General features: G+C 36.3%; 1 protein-coding gene and 1 non-coding gene across 2 annotated transcripts in view; one reads left to right on the top strand and one right to left on the bottom strand.

The window, feature by feature from the left end:
* ASCC3 (activating signal cointegrator 1 complex subunit 3) overlaps positions 1-17,016 on the bottom strand; it is a 336,030-nt gene that overhangs the window by 158,981 nt on the left and 160,033 nt on the right. The gene's annotated exons all lie outside the window — the stretch shown is intronic.
* Positions 7,967-8,059, top strand: LOC136150997 (small nucleolar RNA SNORD116). The gene has a single exon (XR_010659983.1). It is a non-coding gene; the product is annotated as a small nucleolar RNA SNORD116 (small nucleolar RNA).

Raw genomic sequence — 17,016 nt, 5'->3', positions numbered from 1 at the left:
ACTGACTGACTGAACTTATTTTCTGATACTAATGTGATTTGAAAAGAAATATTATCATAAGCATATTTCTGAAGGGAATGATAATAAAATGTATTTCAGTAAGTTTCATGGATATTTAGAAAATTTTTTGATTTCCTTATTTTCAACCCCTCCCCCCAAAACAAACAAATTAAAAAATAAATCTGCTTTTCATAGGCTTTCTAGCTTTCTGAGGAGTCATCTTTACCTCAGAGGATGTCAATGATATGCTGACATTATGTTCATTATGATATTTTCATAATTCCTGACATAAATTGTTTAATACTAATTTATGTAGAATACTCTGTTAACCATAATGCCATGCTGAAGCTTCACCAATTTATATTCTGTCAAATCCCACCATCCTGTCTTCTTAAAGATAAGGGCATTTCAACTATGAATTTCTTTTTAAAGGGTAAGTAAGGCAGACTTTTTTCTTTTATATAAAAATATATGTGACCACACACAAAATCTCATTTACCCCAACATTAAATTTTAAGAAAATCTCAATTAGAATAGTTATATTTTATTATTTTATTTATTTAAATTACTTATATTTTATTAATTTGCTTAAACGTTTCTGGGCATGCAGTCACTACCAAGCCCTGAGAAAACTGCTGTGAAAAAGACACAAAGTCCCTATCCTCATGGAGATGGGAATCTTGTGTGATGGATTAAATAAGCACAAAATTTTTTTTTACTTAATGTATAGTTATTGGCCATGTGTGTGTAAAATACTGTTGGGAGACTTATGAAAATGGATAAGGCATGGTCCCTTCTTCTATACAATTTAAGGAGGGAGATAAAACTGGAAATAATTTAGGGAACTGATCCAAAAGACAGATGAAGTGTGGTAACAGCAATGCTAAATGTGGAGCTAGTTGGTTTCCTTTATTCATCCATGCCAAGATGTATACACATACCTACTGAGTGCCAAACAGTGGCCAAAGCACCAGGGAAACCATAAGAAATATGTTCCAAGGCACCAAATTGGAACACACACTGTTATGCCAAGATAGAATCACTAGGAGTTGACCCTACCTGACTAGAAGCTGGGTGCAGTCTGCATGGAAAAAGCTATGGTAGTCTATAGAGTATTTAGCCTTGGTGGTTTCAGTGTTAGCTTGAAGAAGTAGATTCTCTTTCAAAGTTTCTTACACTGAGGCCTAGGGGCCACTTCCTCGGAGATACTGCTGGGGCTTGTTAAAAGAGATTTCTCAGTCCTTCCCTAAAACCGACTGAGTAAAAATATCACGCAGTAGGGGTGAAAGACTGACACGTGCACCCCAATGTTCATCGCAGCACTGTTTATAATAGCCAGGCCATGGAAGCAACCTAGATGTCCATCAGCAGACGAATGGATAAGGAAGCTGTGGTACATATACACCATGGAATATTACTCAGCCGTTAAAAAGAATTCATTTGAATCAGTTCTAATGAGATGGATGAAACTGGAGCCCATTATACAGAGTGAAGTAAGCCAGAAAGATAAAGAACATTACAGCATACTAACACATAGATATGGGATTTAGAAAGATGGGAATGATAACCCAATATGCAAAACAGAAAAAGAGACACAGAAGTACAGAACAGACTTTTGAACTCTGTGGGAGAAGGTGAGGGTGGGATGTTTCAAAAGAACAGCATGTATATTATCTATGGTGAATCAGATCACTAGCCCAGGTGGGATGCATGAGACAAGTGCTCGGGCCTGGTGCACTGGGAGGACCCAGAGGAGTCGGGTGGAGAGGGAGGTGGGAGGGGGGATCGGGATGGGGAATATGTGTAACTCTATGGCTGATTCGTGTTAATGTATGACAAAACCCACTGAAATGTTGTGAAGTAATTGGCCTCCAACTAATAAAATTTAAAAAAAAAAAAGAAAAAAACAAAACAAAACAAAACAAAAAAGACTGAATTATTAACAACTATTGAGATCACCACTGTATTACTGTGTGAAAACAGTTAATGATTACCACCAACTTAGTTTTCTTTTTTAAAATTAAAAGGAGTTCAAAAGGAAACATAAGTAAAATCACCACTACAAAAATTCCCTAATAACTCATCTTTATTTACCTATACATATGAAATATCAGATATTATTAAGATATTTTATATAATTAGTATTGCCCCAAAGTCATTTTCCAGATGGGCAAGATTTTTAGAATACAACCAGATTTCTTTTCTCCATAACTCAAATACCATATTATGTAAATCCTGTTAAAATAACAGATATGGAAAACATACGGGAAAATAAAATATGACCCTAAATCTTCATTAATTATTTCAGTCTGACTTGTCAACTTATCATTTTGCAAATTATTTTCTACTGCAGCCAAGAGAAATATTAGTTACAACTTAAAGTAGCAATTTCTTTTTATTAAAGAATCCATCATGTCTTGTTCAGTAAAATAAACTCTTTTTCTTATTAAGAATTTTCTGTCTAGAGGCTCCAACAGAAGCCATTACAAGGTTTTGGGTCTCTATAAACATACTTGATTTTATGGTTTGCTAATTTGGTTAATTAATTTAAATAGACTCATATGAAAATGATAACTAACAGAGAGGACAGCACTGTTTCATTTGGCAGAAATAACTCCAAATTAATCTTAGAAACACTGCTTGTAACCAAACAGCAGTTAAATGGGCATGTGTCATTAAAATAAGATTAGAAGAGTTGATTCAAGTCAATAATGCTGATAAGTTTTAATTGTTTTATTGAGCTGCTTATGTTTTCAACTCGGGGGTTGTTAGGTTAATGGAATTAAAAATATTTTATACGCTTATTTTTAGTTTAAAAAGCCGTTTAGTTTAAAAATGTACCATGGAATCAGTTCTGGACTAGGAAAAAAAGTATGTGAACCTGAGTTCTGGTTCTGTTATTTGACTTGTCAAAGAAACCGTTCCTCAAATAAGATGCTGATTAAAACTAATGAAAAGTAAAAGCTCAGACAACAAACACTCAAAATACCAAAATGCTAAAATAACTGATACTCTTTCAGTGTAGTCAAAGGAAAGAAGGACATATTACCTTAAAAAGACAATTCTACTTTGAAGTTTGCTAAACAGCAGTGTGATTGAGAACAAATTATTTTATCTCTGATCCTAATTTCCTCTATGATATAGTTACTAGTGTCACAAGATTATTGCAAGGATTAAAGGATATCGTGTAAGTGAACCACTACATTTAATAAGACAACAGTGCTCAATTTTAGAACCACCAAAATCACCTGGCAGGCTTGTTAAAAACACAAACCACTGCTCCTTCCCTCAATACCCTTTCTATAAGTAAGTAGTCTGAGGCAAGACAAGAATTTGGACTTCTAACAAGTTCAAAGGAGATGCCAAAACTCCAAGCGACTTGGAGACCCTTAGTCAAAGCTGGTAAGTATTAACACCATGATAAAGGTAAAAAACATTAATAAAATCAACTTGACCCCAAAGACCAAAGGGTTAGATCAGTGAATGAGTAGTATAAATTGTCACCTGTATAAACATTTATTCCTCATCTACGCAAGTGCATGCATATCTAACACCACGTGCATGGTGCATGCATGCTCAGTAATGTCCAACTCTTTGCGGCCCCTTGGACTGTATAGCCTGCCAGGTTCCCCTGTCCATGGAATTTTCCAGGCAAGAATACTGTAGTGGGATGCCATTTCCACTTCCAGGGGATTTTTGCAACCCAGGGATTGAACCTGTGCCTCCAGCACTGGCAGGCAGATCCTATACTGCTGAGTCACCTGGGAATCCCCATCTTACACCACAGAAAATAATTAAAAGGAACACTTCAACAACCTTGTAAGGGTGTTGTGCCAGATGAACTAGGAATAAAAAAAGATTAACAGAAATATTTAAGCCTGAGATTATTTTAGAACAGGAGGAAGGCCAAAGATTGACTGTAAAATCTTGAATCAAATTCTCTTCCCTAGACATTTCCACTAAGAAGGAAGACTAAGAATCGACATAACTGAAAAAGATACAACCACATGGCAGATAGGTGTTCAGTAGGAAATGCTGATGAGAAATAACGTTCTATGGTACATGGTACTGGCTACTGCAGTGATTAAAGAATAAGGCTTGAGGGTGAGGAAGTTGATGTCGTGGTATTCATGTTATGACTCTAACCACCATAGCCATTTATTTGTTCTGCTCTCAGTTCTTCCTAACATTCTTAACCCAGGATCCTCAAGAGAAATAAGCCCCAATGATCTAAACAAACAGTGATTCTAAAAAATGTGTCCCCAGACCAAGAGCATTAGGATCCTCTGGAAACTTGTTAAAATTACCAATTAATAGCATCGCCTCATTTTGAGCCAGAAACGAGGAGGATGGGACCAAGCAATCTGGTTTTATAAGTCATTAATAAGTTGAATGTTAAAATTTGAGAATCCAGGGAAGTGGTAGCCATTGGAAGTAAAAAAAAAAAAAAGAAAGAAAGAAAGAAAGAAAAACAAACCCCTAAACCTGTCCTCTGTGCGTTTAAAATGATTCTGTAAGTATTATCTTTGGGAGAATGGAGAAAATAGCCAAACCATTTTCTACGATGTGTAGTTTGAATGAGGAGTGCCACTGCAGACAGATTTCAGATTTATATACCACAAGGGCAGGCAGGCAACAAAATCGTTTTTATTGCTGTGATTATATTAACTTATCTGTCATATCAAGTAAATGTAATTTTAAAAGGCTTCATTCTGATTGCTGTGAATCAGTTTTCATTTTAGTCCTGCCAATACTGACCAGTTGAAGACATTGGTCATCTGAAGATCTTTTTCACATCCATACTAAATTTCCTGATTTACTTTTTCATTTGCAATAATATTCCTTTACTTAGAAATACCACAATTTATTTAACCAATCTTTGTTGTATTTACATTGCTTCTAATCTTTTCTTATTTAAAGCAATGCTGTAATAAGCAACTCTGTATACAAGTAATTTCATATGTTTGCAGATATTTTCCTAGAAGCCAAATTGTTGGGTCAAATATATATGACCATTGAACTATGTCTCTATTTTGAATATTGTCTGTTTTATTATTGGGCATTTTTGCTTATTATTTTTTAGGTGCTTTTACAATATAGAAGATAGTATGTTTTGTCTTTTTTTCTACACGGCAAATATTTTGTTCTAGTCTATGCTTTATCTTTTGACTTTATGATATCTTATTTAGTATGGAAATGATTATATTTTTGTTTAAATCTGTCAGGATTTTTCTCTGTGACTACTGGGAAATTCGTAGGCAAGAAAGTGAAAATAGTCATCAACACACGAAAAGGTATGGGACTTCATTAGCACTGTGTGGTTCTCGAAACCCAATGAGGGGCACAAGAAGAACTGGATTTTGTTCTTGTACACACACACACACACACACACACACACACACACACACACCCAGCAACAGGTCTGCAAAGATATCTACAGAGATATCCATAATACAGTACTACATAAAAAAATAAAATTGAAAAACAATTTCCACTGCATTTTGTGGAGTGTATTTTAAAGTGTGTGTGTGTGTGTGTTTAAAAAGAGACAGATATGAATGGACACCCACCAAATTAATTAACTCACAAATGAAAATAGGATGGGGGTATAAAAAGATAATGTTCTCTCTGCATATCTTACAATACTTGTCTTGCTCACTGAAACAAGCCTTAAGTTTTATAAACATATAAATTATATTGAAAAGGAGCAATGACCACTGATGAGGTTGTAAAGGTATATTTATAATTTACTACTGTACTACTATATTTGATGATTATTTTATTGCTAAGGGATTTACAGCATCAAAGTAAAAACTTACAGAACACATATTTAATAATGGACTTTAAGGAGGGTAGCGGCTGTATTTTTGATCAAAAAGTTTTAGTTTACCTGGAAATGTTTAAAAAGAAAAGAGACATGCTCTAGCAGAAGAAAATAAATAGTACTTCCTAGGAAAGTATAATATACAGAGGTCATAGGCACAAAGAAGACAACAAATCCACATGGATTTGGTGAATACAGGCTCTAGGTAGAAATGGACATTAGACAGATGAGCAATAACAGCTGGGAAGGTAAAACACAAACTCATTATGACTGTATACAATGAAACAATTCATTCAAGATTCAGAAAAAAATGATAAACCACTGAAAACAGTCAGTTCAGTTCAGTTCACTCGCTCAGTTGTGTCCGACTCTTTGCGACCCCATGAACTGCAGCACGACAGGCCTCCCTGTCCATCACGAACTGCCGGAGCTTACCCAAACTCAAGTCCATTGCGTCAGTGATGCCATCCAACCATCTCATCCTCTGTTGTCCCCGTCTCCTCCTGCCCTCAATCTTACCTAGCGCCAGGGTCTTTTCCAATGAGTTAGCTCTTCCAATCAGGTGGCCAAAGTATTGGAGTTTCAGCTTCAGCATCAGTCCTTCCAATGAACAGCCAGGACTGATCTCCTTTAGGATGGACTGGTTGGATCTCCTTGCAGTCCAAGGGACTCTCAAGAGTCTTCTCCAACACCACAGCTCAAAAGCATCAATTCTTCGGCACTCAGCTTTATTCACCATCCAACTCTCACATCCATACATGACTACTGGAAAACCATAGTCTTGACTAGATGGACCTTTGTTGGCAAAGTAACGTCTCTGCTTTTTAATATGCTGTCTAGATTGGTCATAACTTTCCTTCCAAGGAGTAAGCATCTTTTAATCTCATGGCTGCAATCACCATCTGCACTGATTCTAGAGCCCCCAAAAATAAAGTCAGCCACTGTTATCCCATCTATTTGGCATGAAGTGTTGGGAACAGATGCCATGATCTTAGTTTTCTGAATGTTGAGCTTTAAGCCAGCTTTTTCACTCTCCTCTTTCACTTTCACCAAGAGGTGTTTTAGTTCCTCTTCACTTTCTGCCATAAGGGTGGTGTCATCTGCATATCTGAGGTTATTAATATTTCTCCTGGCAATCCTGATTCCAGCTTGTGCTTCTTCCAGCCCAGTGTTTCTCATAATGTACTCTGCATATAAGCTAAATAAGCAAGGTGACAATATGCAGCCTTGATGTACTCCTATTCCTATTTGGAACCAGTCTGTTGTTCCATGTCCAGTTCTAACTGTTGCTTCCTGACCTGTATATAGGCTTCTCAAGAGGCAGGTCAGGTGGTCTGGTATTCCCATCTCTTTCAGAATTTTCCACAGTTTATTGTGATCCACACAGTCGAAGGCTTTGGCATAGTCAATAAAGCAGAAAGAGATGTTTTTCTGGAACTCTCTTGCTTTTTCAATGATCCAGTGGATGTTGGCAATTTGATCTCTGGTTCCCCTGCCTTTTCTAAAACCAGCTTGAACATCTGGCAGTTCACGGTTCACGTTTTGCTGAAGCATGGCTTGGAGAATTTTGAGCATTACTTTACTAGTGTGTGAGATGAGTGCAGTTGTGCGGTAGTTTGAGCAGTCTTTGGGATTGCTTTCTTTGGGATTGGAATGAAAACTGACCTTTTCCAGTCCTGTGGCTGCTGTTGAGTTTTCCAAATTTGCTGGCATATTGAGTGAAGCAGTTTCACAGCATCATCTTCAGAATTTGAAATAGCTCAACTGGAATTCCATCACCTCCACTAGCTTTGTTTGTAGTGATGCTTTCTAAGGCCCACTTGACTTCACATTCCAGGATGTCTGGCTCTAGGTGAGTGATCACACCATTGTGATTATCTGGGTTGTGAAGATCTTTTTTGTACAGTTCTTCTGTGTATTCCTGCCACCTCTTCTTAAAATCTTCAGCTTCTGTTAGGTCCATACCATCTCTGTCCTTTATTGAGCCCAACTTTGCATGAAATGTTCCCTTGGTACCATGTGTAAAATAGATAGCCATTGGGAATTCACTGTATGGCTCAGGAAACTCATACAGGGGCTCTGTATCACCCTAGAGGTGCGGGATGGGGAGGGAGATGGGAGAGAGGTTCAAAAGGGAGGGGACGATCGATGACGACACCCTCTCATGCATTCCTTGGAAAATCTGAACAACATGAGTGAGAACTCACTACCGTCTCCTCATCGAAACTGAGGTCCAGCACGTTGCCTTCAAAAAAAAAAAAAAAAAAAAAAAAAGGGAGGGGACATATGTATACCTATGGCTGATTCATGTTGACGTTGACAGAAAACAACAAAGTTCTGTAAAGCAATTATCCTTCAATTAAAAAATAAATTTAAAAGAAGAAAAAAGAAAGGAAGAAAAGAAACTCATACCTACATTGAGGGAGATGATGCTACTATTACGATTAAATTAAAATAATAAAAATTTCCCTGATGTGTCCAGGTAGAAGTGATTCATTCTTTTTGAGCATCCAAAGAATTCACACGTTCCTCTCTTAAGCATTTATTAATGGCTTCCCAGGTGGCTCAATGGTGAAGAATCCGCTTCCCAATACAAGATACGCAAGTTTGATCCTTGGGTCGGGAAGATGCCCTGGAGAAGGAAATGGCATCCCACTCCAGTATTCTTGCCTGGGAAATCCCTTGGACAGAGGAGCCTGGCAGGCTACAGATTATAGGGTCACAGAGTGTTGGACACAACTGAGCACAAACATTTTAAAGTTTTTTTGTGCTCAATTTAGCTCCTCTGTGAATCTGCGATCACCCAACACTTCCATGAGAGGTACTGGGGATGTAACCGTGGATGACCCCAGCACGTGTTCCTGTGCTCACAGAGCTAATATCTGGTTACTATGATGCATTACTGGAATCTAGGAACCTGGCACACACAGAAACTGCAACTCATTACATGAACAACTATAGGAAGATGCAGCTTTTAAAAAAAAGAGATAAAAGTGTAATCTAGAAATTAATTGGGTTCCTCTCTTAAATCTAGTAAATTCCTTAACTTAAAGGTCATGACATTCCAAGTTTCTTCATTATTGGTTTTGGGGTGTCATCTCTCTAAATCCTTCCTGTTAATCACAGCCTCCGTGCATCTGTATCAATGCTCCCAGGCCTTTACCCATGTTTTACTTTACCTAGTTCTCCTGCTAACTTCACTTGGGGAAATTCTACAAACCTTTAAGGCCCAGTTCTAAAGGACACTTCTCCAATCTCTCCAGAGAAAAATGCCACTTCCATGGCACTTTGTTCATGGTTGTGCCCTGTGTAATCTTGAGCTGTACACAGGTCTTTCCACTATTGTTAATAATTACCAGGACTAATAGTAAAAGAAATGATTTATTAAGTGCTTACTATGTGATAGTCCCAGTACTAGCTCCCAGCACAGTTATCTAACTTACTAATAACAATACAGTTAGGTAGGCAATTCTATTAGTATTTTACAGGTGAGAAAACAAGCTCAGAGTTTTAATAACTTGCTACTCATTCAGGAGCAGAACTGGGAATTAGCCTCAGATTTGACATTCCAAAGTCTACTTTCTTTCTGAGAAGTTATAGTGCCTCTTTGGGTGTAGACTGAGGGCATGTTTACATCTTACTAATTTTGAGGTCTCCTTGTCATCCCCCGTGCCATTCTCCCTGCTATCATCCAACCAGTGGCACTCACAAGTGGTTGCTGAAATTCCAATGCTAAAAATGCTCAGCTTTCACAAATAACCACTTATTTTTAGCACATTTTTGAGCAGAGATATGAATTTTTTTCTTATGTCCTTTATTTATTTTTTGTTTACTTTTTACAATGTTGTGTTGGTTTCTGCCATACAACAACACGGATCAGCCATAATTATACACGTACCTCCCCCTTCCTGAGCCTCCCTCCCCTCCCCACCACCCCACCCTTCTAGGTCGCCATGGAGAGTCAGACTGTGCTCCATGTTATATAGCACCTTTTCATCAACTGCCCATTTCATACACGATGGCAGGTATATGTGGTTGCTGCTTCCTCCATCCCTGCCACTCACTCCCTCCCCACTGTGTCCGCAAGTCCACTTTCTACATCTGCAGCTCCATTCCTTCCTGAGAAGAGATGGAAACTTAAAAGTTTATAAATAATAGGATGCAGGCTGAGTTAATACTTTCACTGATTGTTGTTTAATTGCTAAGTCATGTCTGACTCTTTCACGACCCCATGGACTATAGACCACCAGGTTCCTCTGTCCATGGGATTTTCCAGTAAGAATACTGGAGTGGGTTGCCATTCACTTTCACTGATATCTTTTATTAGATATGAGGTATAAATCTAACTTCCAATTATTCAATTGGATAATTAATTTTCCTGTATTGTTTATTTAAATTTATTAGCAAATGCTCCATTGATATTTAATAACTAAAATTGTTACTATTAGTTTTTTGATACTGTTGTAAAGCTATGTGTATACAGTTGATCACTGAACAATTAAGTTTGAAATGGGCAGGTCCATTTATTTGAAGATTTTTTTCAATACTAAATACTACATAGGGTTATCGTTACTATCTTTCTAAATTCCATATATATGCGTTAGTATACTGTATTGGTCTTTATCTTTCTGGCTTACTTCACTCTGTATAATGTGCTCCAGTTTCATCCATCTCATTAGAACTTTTTCAAATGAACCAGAGGGATCGGGTGGAGAGGGAGGTGGGAGGGGGGATCAGGATGGGGAATTCATGTAAATCCATGGCTGATTCATGTCAATGTATGGCAAAAACCACCACAATATTGTAAAGTAATTAACCTCCAACTAATAAAAATAAATGGAAAAAAAAAGATTACAAAAAAAAACTACTACAGAACTACACAATCCATTGCTAACTGAATCCTCTGCAGAACCGCTGATCTGGAGAAAACATGCATATAAAGGAAGCAGGTATTGGGAGGGCCAATTAAGGTATTTTTGACTGCATAGAGGGTTGGCGTTCCTAACCCCCAAATTGTTCAAGGTCAACTGATATTTTAATGCCATTGCAAAGTTAAAAATTCAGGTTTTAAAAAGAATTCATAAAATAAGCTATTCTAAGAGCATCTTAAAAAAAAAACAACTTCTTGACTTTGACGTCAAAAAGTTCCTAAATCAAAGCAAACTACATTTACAATGAATCAAATTATTCTGATTCATTAACTAAAATAATATCTTACTGATGTATATGAGTAAAGAAAGCATTTTTATATTTTATAACAGTAGAAAAATTTGACACTTCCCTGATGGTCCAGCAGGTAAAGAATCTGCCTGTAATGCAGGAGACACAGAAGACATGGGTTCAACCCCTGGGTTGGGAAGATCCCATGAAGGAGGAAATCGTAACCTACTCCAGTATTCCTGCCTGGAGAATTCCATGGACAGAGGAGCCTAGCAGGCTACAGTCTATACGGTTGCAAAGAGTTGGACATGACGGAGTGACTAAGCATGCATAACTGGATTACATCAGTAAAACTATTATTACTAAAAATAGTGGTAAAATAATAAATTTTAAAATTCTCTATTTTATTAATCATGAGTATAACAACTAGCATTTATCATCAGATATTCCTGCCAACCACTTGCATTACTAATATAAATATATACACACACATGGCTGTGCAGGGTCTTAATCGTGCACTCAGGATCTTTTAATTCTGGCATGCGAACTCTTAGTTGTGGCATGTGGGATCTAGTTCCCTGACCAGGAATTGAACATGAGGCCCCTGCACTGGGAGTACAGAGTCTTAGCCACTGGACCACCAGGGAAGTCCCAAGCATATTTTTTAGTTTTAAAAGACATGGCAAAAGCTTTATCACATACACAAACTACCTCAAATAGGGTTACTTGTCTTATCTATATCAGAAAACTATATAATTCATTGATTAGTCTTCATGCATTACATTATGCAAATAAAAGAAGGTCAGTAATCTGGGTTAGAGAGAAGTGGTTCCACAGCTCAAAGCTGTGTAATTAGATCTATACTTGGCAGTTTAGAGCTCACACTGAGAATCTACAGCTCTTCTTGAGAAATCTAAGCTTTTTAAGTGATAAATAGACTCAGGTTGTCACTACTGAACTACATTTAGGGTACTACCCCCAATGTGAAATATATTCTCCATCAATTTCTCTAAAGGAATCATTTTAATATTTATCAGTTTCTGTTTCAGTTGTATGGAGCTGCTATAGTCCGTTAAAAGAAATCCACAATATTTTACATCTTCTAAACCTCAACGATACTAGTTATCAAAATGTATAACAATTACAAAAACAACAAACTAGGATGGCTTAGTGTCTTTATGTACTATAACAGCAAAAATACATCACATTTCTAGTTTAGCTCACTATAAAAAGTATTATTTTACAGTCAATGCAGCATGTGTCAGGACACTTACAGTACACTTAGAAGCCTAAGACAGTTACATTTCAGTATGGCCTGTAAAATATTATGATCACACACAAAAAAAGTTTTTAAAACATAATTTTAAAATGGTAAGTATTTTGAATGCATTTTCCTTTTGCTACAAAGTTTTTAACATTATTAAAAACATTTTCTTAAGTATCAAAGGGCAGTGGAAAAGTGCACTCTACTTTCAGTCCTAGTTTGTAGGGGTATGGCGTAGCATTTTCAGCTACTGGTCTCTCTTATTATTATGCAAATACAATACTTTGTACCTGATTTGAACAACAGCAGAGTTATAGCTGCCTGATGACTAAAAGACACTTCATATGAAAACTTTCAGGCTACTGCATTCAGCCAGTATATCCAATTAGTACTCCACCTGGTTTTCAAAGTCCATAAGGAAAAAACTACTGGTTTGCTTAGTCTAATGTATATATGACAAAGTGGAAGATCTAATCCCATCCCTACATGAAAAGTTAAACTGATATTGTATACATGAAAAATCAGTTCATTTGGTATCACCACAAGAACAGAAATTACTCATCCCTGTAGAAATTATGAAAAGTTAATGCCATAGGACAGTGGTTTAAAAACTTATTTTGGCTGTATAATTCTTTATTTCACTAAACTCTTGCAGGAGCTATTAAAAAAAAAAAAAAAAAAAAAACCTACAAAAAACAAGGCTACCTAAGTGGACCTGATAGACTCAAATCTCATTTCTGCCTCCAAAACAGCACACGTCTTCCAACCTCATGCCAGCAATTCCCATAGCCCCTTAGAGGATGCTGGAGCAGTCTAAAAATAACAGCTGTGAGAGGAACTCTACTAGGGGAAAGGAACTGCTCAAAACTGAATTTCCTTTTGGTTAAAAGTTGAAAATTCTAAAAACCCCAATTTCTCTTTCATTCTGGGTAATATTTGGGGGAAAAAAATAAGTGGAAAAATTCATTTATGAAATAAATTACTTTCACTGGTTTTTAAATACCATTCTCTACACCAGATTTGCTTGCAGAAATGATTCATCAGAAATGATTAATTCCAATTCTGGGATGTGGACATGTCAAAAGGATAAAGAAGCCAGTTTGAAGGGGCTCCCGACTGCCAAATTTGGGCTAATATGGTCATCTTATAATAATGTAATAATGGATTATAACCTTTTGAATAAAATAAGAATCTGAGTCAACAGAGAAATGAACAAATGGGAAGACGGGGAATGCTCTTTCTTACATACAATGGAATGAAAGGAAAGATAGAGTTAGAAAATCACCAACATGCTAAATTGAGTAGGTAATGGTTTATTGTGAAATCTGTAATTACATTTTATGTACAATGATTTAATTAGCCTTTGGTTCTTTCATCAGATTATAAGCAACACAAATGCAGAGTGCCTTTGTTTTCTGTGTTTAGCACAGTTGCTGGCCCACACTGGCTATTCAAAAAATACTTGCTGAATATTTAACAGCATTGCCTTGGTCTAGTTTTAAAAGTCGTCTCCATTCTTTTCAATACCTAGAATTAACACTGACAAGTCAGATACGGTTCATATGCTACAAGAAAAGTGTAGCAGTTTCTATACTTAGTACTCTACCCACTGTAGCTCTCACCTTAAGAAGGCAAACAGGCTCCTCGAAGAGATCCCAATTATGAACCACTCTTAGTAATTTACTCTCTGCAACCCCATGGACTGTAGCCTGCCAGACTCCTCTCTCCATGGAATTCTCCAGGCAAGAATATTGGAGCGAGTAGCATTTCCTTCTCCAGGGGATCTTCCTGACCCAGGGATCAAACCCTGGTCTCTTGCATTGCAAGCAGATTCTTTACAGTCTGAGCCACCAGGGAAGTCCCAGTAATTTACAAGCTTCTAAAGTCTACAATTCAATTTCCATTTAAAATTTCAGTCTACACTGTAAGTGTTAAAAGATTATAAGTGTTCATACAGACCCACACATAAGTAAAACTTTTAATAAACATTATGTTGAAGCCAACCTACTTGTAATAATTAATTTAATAATGAAGTAATTTAATAAAATTCTAAAAATCCAACCACTCTGAATTCAAGCTTCGTCAAAGGTGTTTTCAAATATGACTAATATCTGAACCAAACTACACCGCTCTCAGTCCCCATAGTACAACTGTGTTCACTTAATTCATTTCTAAACCTAGGTCAATCCACTAAAGACTGATAAAACAGAATAAAGAATATTTCAATACATTATAGCATCACACACAGAAAAATGCTTTACTGATGTCCATGACAGTCCAAATTGCATTGACATTTGTTATTGACAGTCCCAAAATAGCAACATCTATTCTGTATAGCAAATTAAGCGAGACTAGCTAGTCTATTACTATGCAAATAAAATTCATTAGTGAGCTAACAATTTCATTTCTACAGATGCTGCTGGACTTGAAGTTCTATTACTATTCAACATTATAAGATGTTTTGGACTGAATTGAATTTCAGTAAGACAAGAACATAAAAAATGTATTTTTAAGATTTCTATCAGTATTTTTGATTTATTTTCTTAGACAATAATCACTACTTATAATTCCTAAATATCCAACTGTGCATTTAATATTCTCAAGTAATACACTTGAATAGATTCTCCCTAAAAAGAATTGTTTAAACTTTCTTGAGAAGAAAAAATCCCACTAAGCCAATAAACTCTTAATAAAATTTACTAACTAGACTAATTAAAACGGTATTGCTATAAAGAGAAAATCACAAAGTTGTATTTCCTCTTAGACTGGCTCTTAATTGTCTCCATTTTTTGTGACTGCTCTTGTGTTTGTGCTTACAAATCAAAAAACACCTTAGTTCTCCATAAATCTGTACTGTACTCTTTGATTGACCCATCAACAAAAAAAGAGAAGAAAAGAAAAAAGGACTGGGATAGTTTAGTAGAGTACCTGTCCTTGGAAGATACCTTTAGGTCTTGTTGGAAAATGATCCTCCCTGAAGTTCCTGGTCATCCTACGTGGTCAGGGCTTTCCAAGCAGTGGAAACTGAAGGGGTCTACTAGCAGAGGATGTCTCCACTCTCCCAGAACCATTTCTTCCCATTTTATAGTAATAAAGCCTAGAGGTTTCTTCTTATCACTCAAAGAGAAAACTACTTATATTCCAGGGTACAGGTCCCCCTTCCCTCCTCAAGAGAGAATCTATTTATATTCCAGAGTGAAAGAGAAGGTCTTGGGCAGGTCAGTTGGTCTACTTCTTTGCCTCCTCTGTTCCTTCCCTCTCTTCCTCACATCCTCTCTTCCCCTACTAGAAGGGAGGATGTACCAGCAGCAGCTACATAAGTTTCAAGTTTTATAATTTTGGAGCATTCCTATGGGGCAACCCCTGGGCACAGAGGTAGCTTACCATGTTACCCTGTGAAAAGGGGCAACCAACACCACTATGAATAAACTGAAGGTCTGTCCCCTACCCAAGTGTCTCCTGTTTCTGTGTGCACATGTGTGTGTGTGTGTGTGTGTGTGTGTGGTTTTTAATAAAGTTAGCCTGTGGCTAGCTAGCATGCATGTAGAATAATACCTTCACAAAACTTAAGTGGCTCACCATATTTCAAGAGCAGCCCCTAACTTGATGAACGCTGGACGGGTGGGAAATGCCCAGTTTATTTGCCATAATATAGTCAGAGCTATATTCCTATCTACTCATTCACAAAACCAAGAAAAAAGTAAGATAAGATCAGACACTATTACACCATTCTCTTAAAAAACAAAATATTCTACTATTAACTATAGAGACATAGTTTGTTTCTTCCCATCCCTTCTCACTTAAATATGCTATGACAACAACAACAAAAAACTGACAAAAACCCCTGTTACAAGAAAAGACAGTAAACGTTTGCAGTGGCTCACTGAATTTAAGCATTCAACTCTCTTTTTTGCACTTGTGGCAAATACACAAATAGCTGTATCAGATTTCTGGGACACAAAATTTTATACTTAGCTTTAATAAACACAGAAAGGAAGTCCAAAAGGGAGTGGATGTATGTGCATGTATGGCTGATCTCTTTTGCTGTGTAGTATATACTAACACAACACTCTAAAGCAACTATACCCCAATACAAGTTAATTTAAAAAGAAAAAAAAAATACTGTATAAGATGGCTACAAAAATGTAGTCAACAAATCCTTGGGGTGGTAATTAAACTTATTAAATATACCTACCAACTGCTTCCAAATATCAACTGCTACCAAGTCCAAATATCACCTGGAAACCAGCTAACAGATATTTAATGTATCATTTTCTAAAATGAAATAAACAGCTGTCAAATTAACTTCTGACAATTTAATGTGAAATATTCTGAATTACTGTCTGGAGAATTTTCCATGGTGTAGAAAAGAAAAATGATTACATGCAGTCAAATGCTCTTTTAGTACTCCCCAAATCTATATCATTACTGCTATTTGAATAATAATATAAATAATTAAAATAACATAGTGTAAAATAAACATAAATGTAACTATGAAACACAGTTTAAAATGTAAATTTAAGCCATGAAAAACAGTTTACATTTATGCTTATTTTACACTGTTATTCTAATTATTTATATTATTGTTCAAACAGAATTAGTGAAAATTCCAAATATACAGAGTATTCGACAAAAGTAAAAATTGACAAAATAGTCAATGCTTCCTGATAATTATACATTTACTGTAATTTAATATTGCAATTACAAAAATTTCATCAATAAATTACCAAATAATCTAATAAATTCACTTCCTAAGTTTGGAATATTT

The sequence above is a fragment of the Muntiacus reevesi genome, chromosome 19 (genome assembly GCF_963930625.1).
Source record: "Muntiacus reevesi chromosome 19, mMunRee1.1, whole genome shotgun sequence".
Classification (NCBI taxonomy): Eukaryota; Metazoa; Chordata; class Mammalia; order Artiodactyla; family Cervidae; genus Muntiacus; species Muntiacus reevesi.
This window is presented reverse-complemented; position numbering and strand designations above follow the sequence as displayed.